General features: G+C 40.1%; 1 protein-coding gene across 2 annotated transcripts in view; it reads right to left on the minus strand.

The window, feature by feature from the left end:
* The window catches only part of LOC115438847 (GTPase IMAP family member 7-like), a 28727-nt gene that overhangs the window by 17131 nt on the left and 4539 nt on the right, over positions 1-7057 (minus strand). The window lies entirely within an intron of this gene.

The following is a 7057-nucleotide window of genomic DNA, read 5'->3' on the forward strand; positions in this document are numbered from 1 at the left end:
TTACACATCATATACAATTGGTGAGATAATATAATTATTAAATACTTCACAATACATACCTTTCTCCACTGATCTCAACTGCGACCTCTTCAAAGTGCTTTAACACCATACACATCTCCTTCACTACAGTCCTTTCTCCTTGTGTTAAGGCAGTGACAGGAGCACTTGTAATGGCCAAGGTGGAGACTGTTATGGAAAAAATATTACTCTACTAATTCATCTTCAATAAAGAAGGATAAGTTCAAACGTTCAGTGTCAAAGAAATCCCTTTATTTGGAGCTCCACAGAAAGAGATATCCCTCAGACAAAAGACTGAGACGGTCTGAACCCAAAAATACAAATCACCCTGTAGTTTTCTGTCTCCCATGAGAAAATTATGATGTGTCGAAAGTGGTTTGGTTAGTGTCAGGAACTTAGAGATAAGACCCCGGTGAGAAATGTTGGTTTGGCCTTCTACTCTGGACACAACACAAAAGAGGTCCAAACTGCTCTATAATATACAGTGACAGGAATATATCTGAAATAGAGTTAGAAGCCTATATGAGATATGAAATATGTGAAAATATATATGAATATATATGGATATAAGTAATTTTGCCATTACAGAGACAATGGAATCTTTGCTCCTCAGATAACTCTGCAACATATAATATGTAGAGTTCCATCGGGTGGCACAATCTTGCTTGGGTCTTAACTCCTCCATCATCATTTGGCACTGCATTTCTTTAAGTTTCTGCGCTCCCACTGTGCTTCGATGAAAATATGTGACATCATCTTGCACCTTGTTGATTAAGGGTTGTGCATTTTTGAGGGCATCTCTTACAATTAGACTGACTTTGTGCCAGGCAAGGGAGGTGGTTCCATCCTGTTTTTTGAACTGCCTAAGCTGTAATGTTGGCAGCGTTATCAGAGATGCAGCAGACCACTTTTTGTCGACTCCCCACTCTGCTATCACACCAAGCAGTTTTTCTGCAAGATTATCTGAGGGTGTGTCTCTGTGAACTCAAAGCAGTCCAGCAAACAGGAGCGCATTTGAAAATTGTCAATAAAATGACATGTAACTGACATAAAAGAAGTAGTTGCTCTCGAAGTCCAGCAGTCTGCTAGTCAGACTAACTGCTGATGCTTGGGATATCTGTTCTCTCAGTGATGCAGCTTCTCTTTCATACATCTGCATAACCATATTTGACACATGCTTCCTACTTGGAAGAACGTAGGAGGGGAAGAGAGCATAGCACACTCTCCTGAACCCCCTGTCTTCAACAATTCTAAATGTCTGAAAATCTGTAGCTACCAATCTTGCTATTTCTTCATCAAATTTTCCCCTGTCTGAGTGGGGTCAGTGCAGGTGTAAAATGATACTGACTAAGAGCAGTTTGTTTTGCTTTCAAGGAAGGGAATGATTGTGCAGGTAAAGAGGGCTCAGTAGGTGTGCTAGGGTTAGAGGATGAGGATGCAGCAGAAGCAATACTTTTACGGTCCGACTGAACAATACCTGACAGAGAAGGCGTTGATGCGACAGCTGAAGAAACCGATGACACACTTGCACAATCATTGTCACTTTCAATTGTAGAATTGGTATCATCTGTGACTGACGTTTCACCTGAGCTGTTCCACCAGTACAGTCGGGTGCTGAGTTTTCAAGTAGCGGTGCAAATTATTCATTGACCCAGACTTGAAAGATATATATATTTTTTGCAAATATTGCAAGTTGCATGCCCATTTTTTCTTTCTGAAAAGTACATCCAAATACTACTCCTTTTTCTTTGGCTCATTACTCACAGGTGGTCACTCACTCACTCTCAAACTTTTCTCCGGTTTCGACCAGTCTTCCAGCTCCGCCTCCTTGAGTATGTTCACCTCACACTTCAAACTGTTGTTTTTTTGTTAACTTCTTGCCATGAGACATGCGCAGTGTGCAAGCACTCTTTTTTTTCTGCTCGAACATTCTCCTGCTGCCCAATGCCTCCCCAGTGACACTAAATTGACAGGCAATCGGACACTCCCTCCTTTAAAAACAAAAAAAAACATCTCTTTACAAAGACTCGGTTCCCATCGTTCATTTCAAAGAGCCGTTCAAAAGACTCGATTCGTTTGTGAATGTCACATCACTAACAGATGCCCGCTTGTCTGGTCAGTCCATTTCCCGTGCCCTAGTCCAGGGATGTCAAACTCAGATCCTCGAGGGCCAGTATCCTGCATGTTTTAGATGTTTCCCTCTTCCATCACACCTGGAAGCCATTACATCGTTATCAGGCTTCTGCAGAGCATGATGATGAGCTGATCATTAATTGAACCAGGTGTGGAAGGAAGAGGGAAATATCTAAAACATGCAGGATACCGGCCCTCGAGGACCGGAGTTTGACACCTGTGCCCTAGTCGATCCACTGCAGTCCGTGCTGGGCCTCTGTCGACTCTCAGTCCTATGTGATGCTCTCCTTTTGCTCCACTCAGTCCACATATTTATACACCTGTGCCAATCATCAGCGTCCAGTCTGAGGGGGAAGAGTGTCAGCGGGAGATTGGCTTCAGGTGTTCTCCATTAATACAGCCCCAACAGATTTCGGTCAAAGGTGAACCACAGAACTCTGCACAGCAATCTGAAACTGCAGTACACAGCACAACAAACCACTCAGGTTAGTAATAAAAAGAAATCAGGGCAATATTTTAGGAGACCCACTATAATATACACTCCCATTTGACATATATCCAAGTTAAAAGCTTATTATTGGAAACTAGTCATGGTTTTCTTAGGTTTTCACATTTCACTCCTTTACTTCTCATTTACGTTAGATAGATAAGACAGAAAGAAAGGATTTTTCATTGCTCTAGTAATGATGTAAAAAGTGTAAAATGTAAAAATGCAGCTGTTTTCCCCAGTGGGTGGAAGATGTGAGAGGTTTTGCTCCACTTCATACGTACTCACAGAAGTAGATCAACTTGAACCAGTGTTGTGTTTTACAAATCTGTCCATTTTTTCAAAGTTTCTTCAACAGCAAGAAAACCATCGTTTAGGAAATACTGAAAAACACAACTGGCAAAACTAACAAAACATTACCTGATGCCATTAACACAAATATATATATTTTTTTATGTGATATGGAACCAACAAGCATTTAAATAAGTGTTTTTGTCTGTTTTCTGCCTTGATTCAAATCCCACTCATCATAGCTTTGTTACTTTATTTTTGTGCAAACACAACATAGTAGTGTTTGCAGAAATCCTTGTAATATACATTAGGTTAAAAATTACTACAGGACCATATATAACCATTAGGCAGATTTGCCCAGGATACGAATCTGTATTTAGAAAACAAAAGGTAAAATGAAGGAAACCAACTGAAGATTTTAAGGCAGAATAGTTTTTCACTCTTGCCAATTGCATGTGATTTTTTTTTTTTTTCCATCATAACTCCACCCTTTGGCAGGATGTCCTAGCACTTTTAAACATTCCATTTTAAATGTATTATTGTGTTTATTCAGTTGTTTTACTTGGTATTATTATTACACTGTTTTTATTGTCAGCTGTTTTATGTCCTCTAAATCTATTCTTGTATTTTAGTCTATCATTTTGCTTTTTTTATTCTTCTGTACGACACTGTTTTTAATTGTACAGCTGTTTTATGTCTTTCATCTGTTCTTGTATTTTATTTTGGTTTTTCCCCTGTAAGTCGTATTGGAAAAAATAGGACCAATGGCCCCGTAGCTTAACGGCCAAATTAAAAGCTTTGGGAAATGTATCCAGATGCCATTTATTATCACCCAGTTCTGTGACAGAAATAGCCCATGTTTTGGTCATATTCCAATCAGATCTATAAAAAATTCAACCTAATCCAACTTGATATCATTGATGCTTAGTGATTTATTGTATCAATCCACTTCCTATGTGTTATAATAGGAAACATTTTTCAAAGTTGCACCAAATCCAGAATCAGATCCGGATCCAAATAATTTCAATACCTTTTGTTGACATCATCATACAGAAGCTGTATACCAAGTTTGAAGTCAATCAGAACTGTAGTTTTGGAGAAAAAGACGATTGAAATGTTTTCCCTATAAGAGCCCATGTTAAATTTTCCGTAAGTTCCCGGATCCAGAAGAAGATCCTGATCAGCATGTGGACGTTATGTTTTGGTCATCTCCCCATCAGGGCTGGACTGTAGAAATTTACACTGGATATCATTTATATTTACTGAGTTATTGCATCCATCCACTTCCTATTGCTTATAATGGGGAAATTTTTCAAAGTGGCACCAAATCCAGAATCAGATCCGGATCCAAATAATTTCACAAACTTTTGTTGACATCATTATAAAGAAGCTGTATACCAAGTTTGAAGTCAATCAGAATTGTAGTTTTGGAGAAGAAGAAGATTGAAATTTTTGTAACAGATGACAGACGACGACGACAGACGCTGCATGACGACAATAGCTTACAGCCTGTCGGCCGGTAAGCTAAAAAGTGTCTGCCAAATGCATAAATGTAAATGCAATGTCTCCCTCATGGTGTCCGAAACATAGGTGACTTGTACATTTTAGGATACTGCATTAGGTTTATTCTTAGGTCATTTAAAGCTGCGTATGATATTTGTCACCAATTTTTCATCAAATCTGTAAAACCTGAGTGATAGCCTAATTATCATGAATCTGTTAGTCTTTTTGTAATCACGGACCGGGATTTCGGGATTCCACGCAGCCGCAGTGTCACATCCCTGTCTACTTTCTCTCGCTCTTCCTCTCTCTCTCCCTCTCAGCCACACCTCCTCATCACTCTCACATTCACACCTCCTCATCAGTTAACTGTGTTCACCTGTTCAGCTCAGCTGAAGCCCTTTAGACTAGGCCTATATATTCACCCCTCTGTCCTCTGTTCAGTTGCCAGATTGTTCTACCGCCGTGTTTAACTCTCCAGCGTTTTCTTCTGTCTGATCCTGACCCTGCTTGTCCTGACCTGACCCGCCTGCCTGTATTTCCGACCTGCCTGCCTGTCCGACCAAGCCTGCCTGTCTTCAGTCCCCAGTAATGACCAGCCATCTCCTGACCACGTCTCTCAGTCTGTGACCTGGTTGTTTGACCCACTTTCCGTCCCCGACTACGTCTTCAGCCTTCGTCCTACTGGTCTCGTTTGGATTCCCCGGCTCTCGACCCTCCACCTGCCTCTGACCCACCTTCTGCCTGTCCCCTGTCTGTTGTTTGTTTGCTTGTCAAATAAACTGAAAAAAGACTTAATTCTGTGGCTCTGCTTTTGGGTCCTCCTTTATACCCATGTCACGGAGTATGGCTGTAGCGGCAACAAACACAGAAACAGCTTCAAATGCTTCTTGGTGGAATCCCGAAAAAAACAAAAAAAAACGAGTGACAGTTTTGTTTAGCTATGTAAACAAATGGATTGTTTGTAGTGGAGTACACTTCAAAGTTCTTCACCGTGAGGGGAGTGATTCAGGTGCGTAATCATGGAAACACCAGTGGATTTCTGATACTTAGTCTATGACTCGGGTTTTACAGATTTGCTGAAAAATTGGTGACGAACATCATATGTAGCTTTAAGCCTAATTAAAATGAGATTGTGACGTGTTTATAGAATGTGTTCAGGGTGAAAACTTCTTGTATATTGAGACACACTTGTTGGTTTAAAGAAAACCTAAATTGATCAACCTGTCAGTTAAAAAGTCTAAAATCCAGCCCAACAGATTTTTACTCATCTTAACCTGTTCTAAAAACCTTTGTGTTAAAATGTGGGGCTGGATAGTGTTAAAAGCAGAGAAGTCTATAAATAAAAGCCTTGCAGATGCCCCTTTACCCTCCACATGTTTAAAAACCATGTTTTAAAGAGTCAGTGTGGCGTCCTCCACTCCTCTGTTGGGCCTGTGTGCAAACTGCATGGGATCCAGTCTCCTGTAGAATCGCAGTCTTAACCAGTTTTTCAAAGACTTTCATAACAAATTGAGGTGAGAGTGACAGGCCTGAAGTCATTCAGGGTTTTTGGACGGCTGGATTTAGGGACAGGGACCACAACAGCATCTTTCCAGAAAGAGGGCATATGCTGTAAAAAACAGTCTGAAATACAGGACTGACTTCATTAGCACAGGATTTACAGGATTTACTGACCACTGATGTTGTCAGGACCCTGGCTCCTGTTCATCTTCACAGTACTAAAGGCCTTTCTGACATCATTCAGTTCAATGGTAAGGTGCTGAGTGTCCTTCAGGTCCTGCTTCAGCTCTAAAATGTCCTTACTAAAATCAGAATTAAAATGAGCGTAAAAACTGATAAGAGCATTTGCAAAATCTCTGAATTAAAACTGTCGCTGTACATATATACTGTAAGTAAGCTTTTAACTCGTGGGCTTTTCTTGTTGCAATAGGACATCAATAAGACAACAAAAGCTTGTCTTTTTGACGAAAATTCAGTGTCAGCTACACTCCACTGCAAAGGCACTCCAGCTGTTGTCTAAAGGTTTTATGTTCAGCGCTCAGGGTGTGGTCCTCCTTCATTTCCTTTCTCCTCAGGCACTGACAAACACTAGTCTAGCGGTGTAGGCCAGATCTGCCAGGTATTTTGCTGTTTATTCATTTTGTGTTGCCTTCATGAATATATTTATGTATTTATTCATTTTTTGCAAGTCAGTATAGGTGTATTGGTAGGTAGGGATGTACAGTATGTGTATGTGAAAATGATGACTGGGGTTAATGATTTACGAAAGATCCAAAGCTTTATGCTAATTGGAAGCTAAATGATGCACTGTGGAGATGGTGTGGATGAAATTAGTAACACTTCCTCCCACTCCTAATCAAATATGTGAATGAAGTCATTATGTTTTTTCGTTTTTTTTTTTTTCCTGTGTATGTGTGAGTTTTCATGTTTTCTTGAAACCTGGATGAAGATGATGTGATGTGTGGTTTTTGTCTTTTTGGTTTGAGTTTTACTTTCTTTTTCCACCTTACTTGTTTCTTGGCGTCACCAGAATGGAATGTTTTTGTTGTTGATATCATCAGGTATTGGGTATAAGTACTGCCATCTTTTTCCCATTCGCATGCCATAAAATACCTGTGCATTAAT

The sequence above is a fragment of the Sphaeramia orbicularis genome, chromosome 18, assembly GCF_902148855.1.
Source record: "Sphaeramia orbicularis chromosome 18, fSphaOr1.1, whole genome shotgun sequence".
NCBI classification, from domain to species: Eukaryota; Metazoa; Chordata; class Actinopteri; order Kurtiformes; family Apogonidae; genus Sphaeramia; species Sphaeramia orbicularis.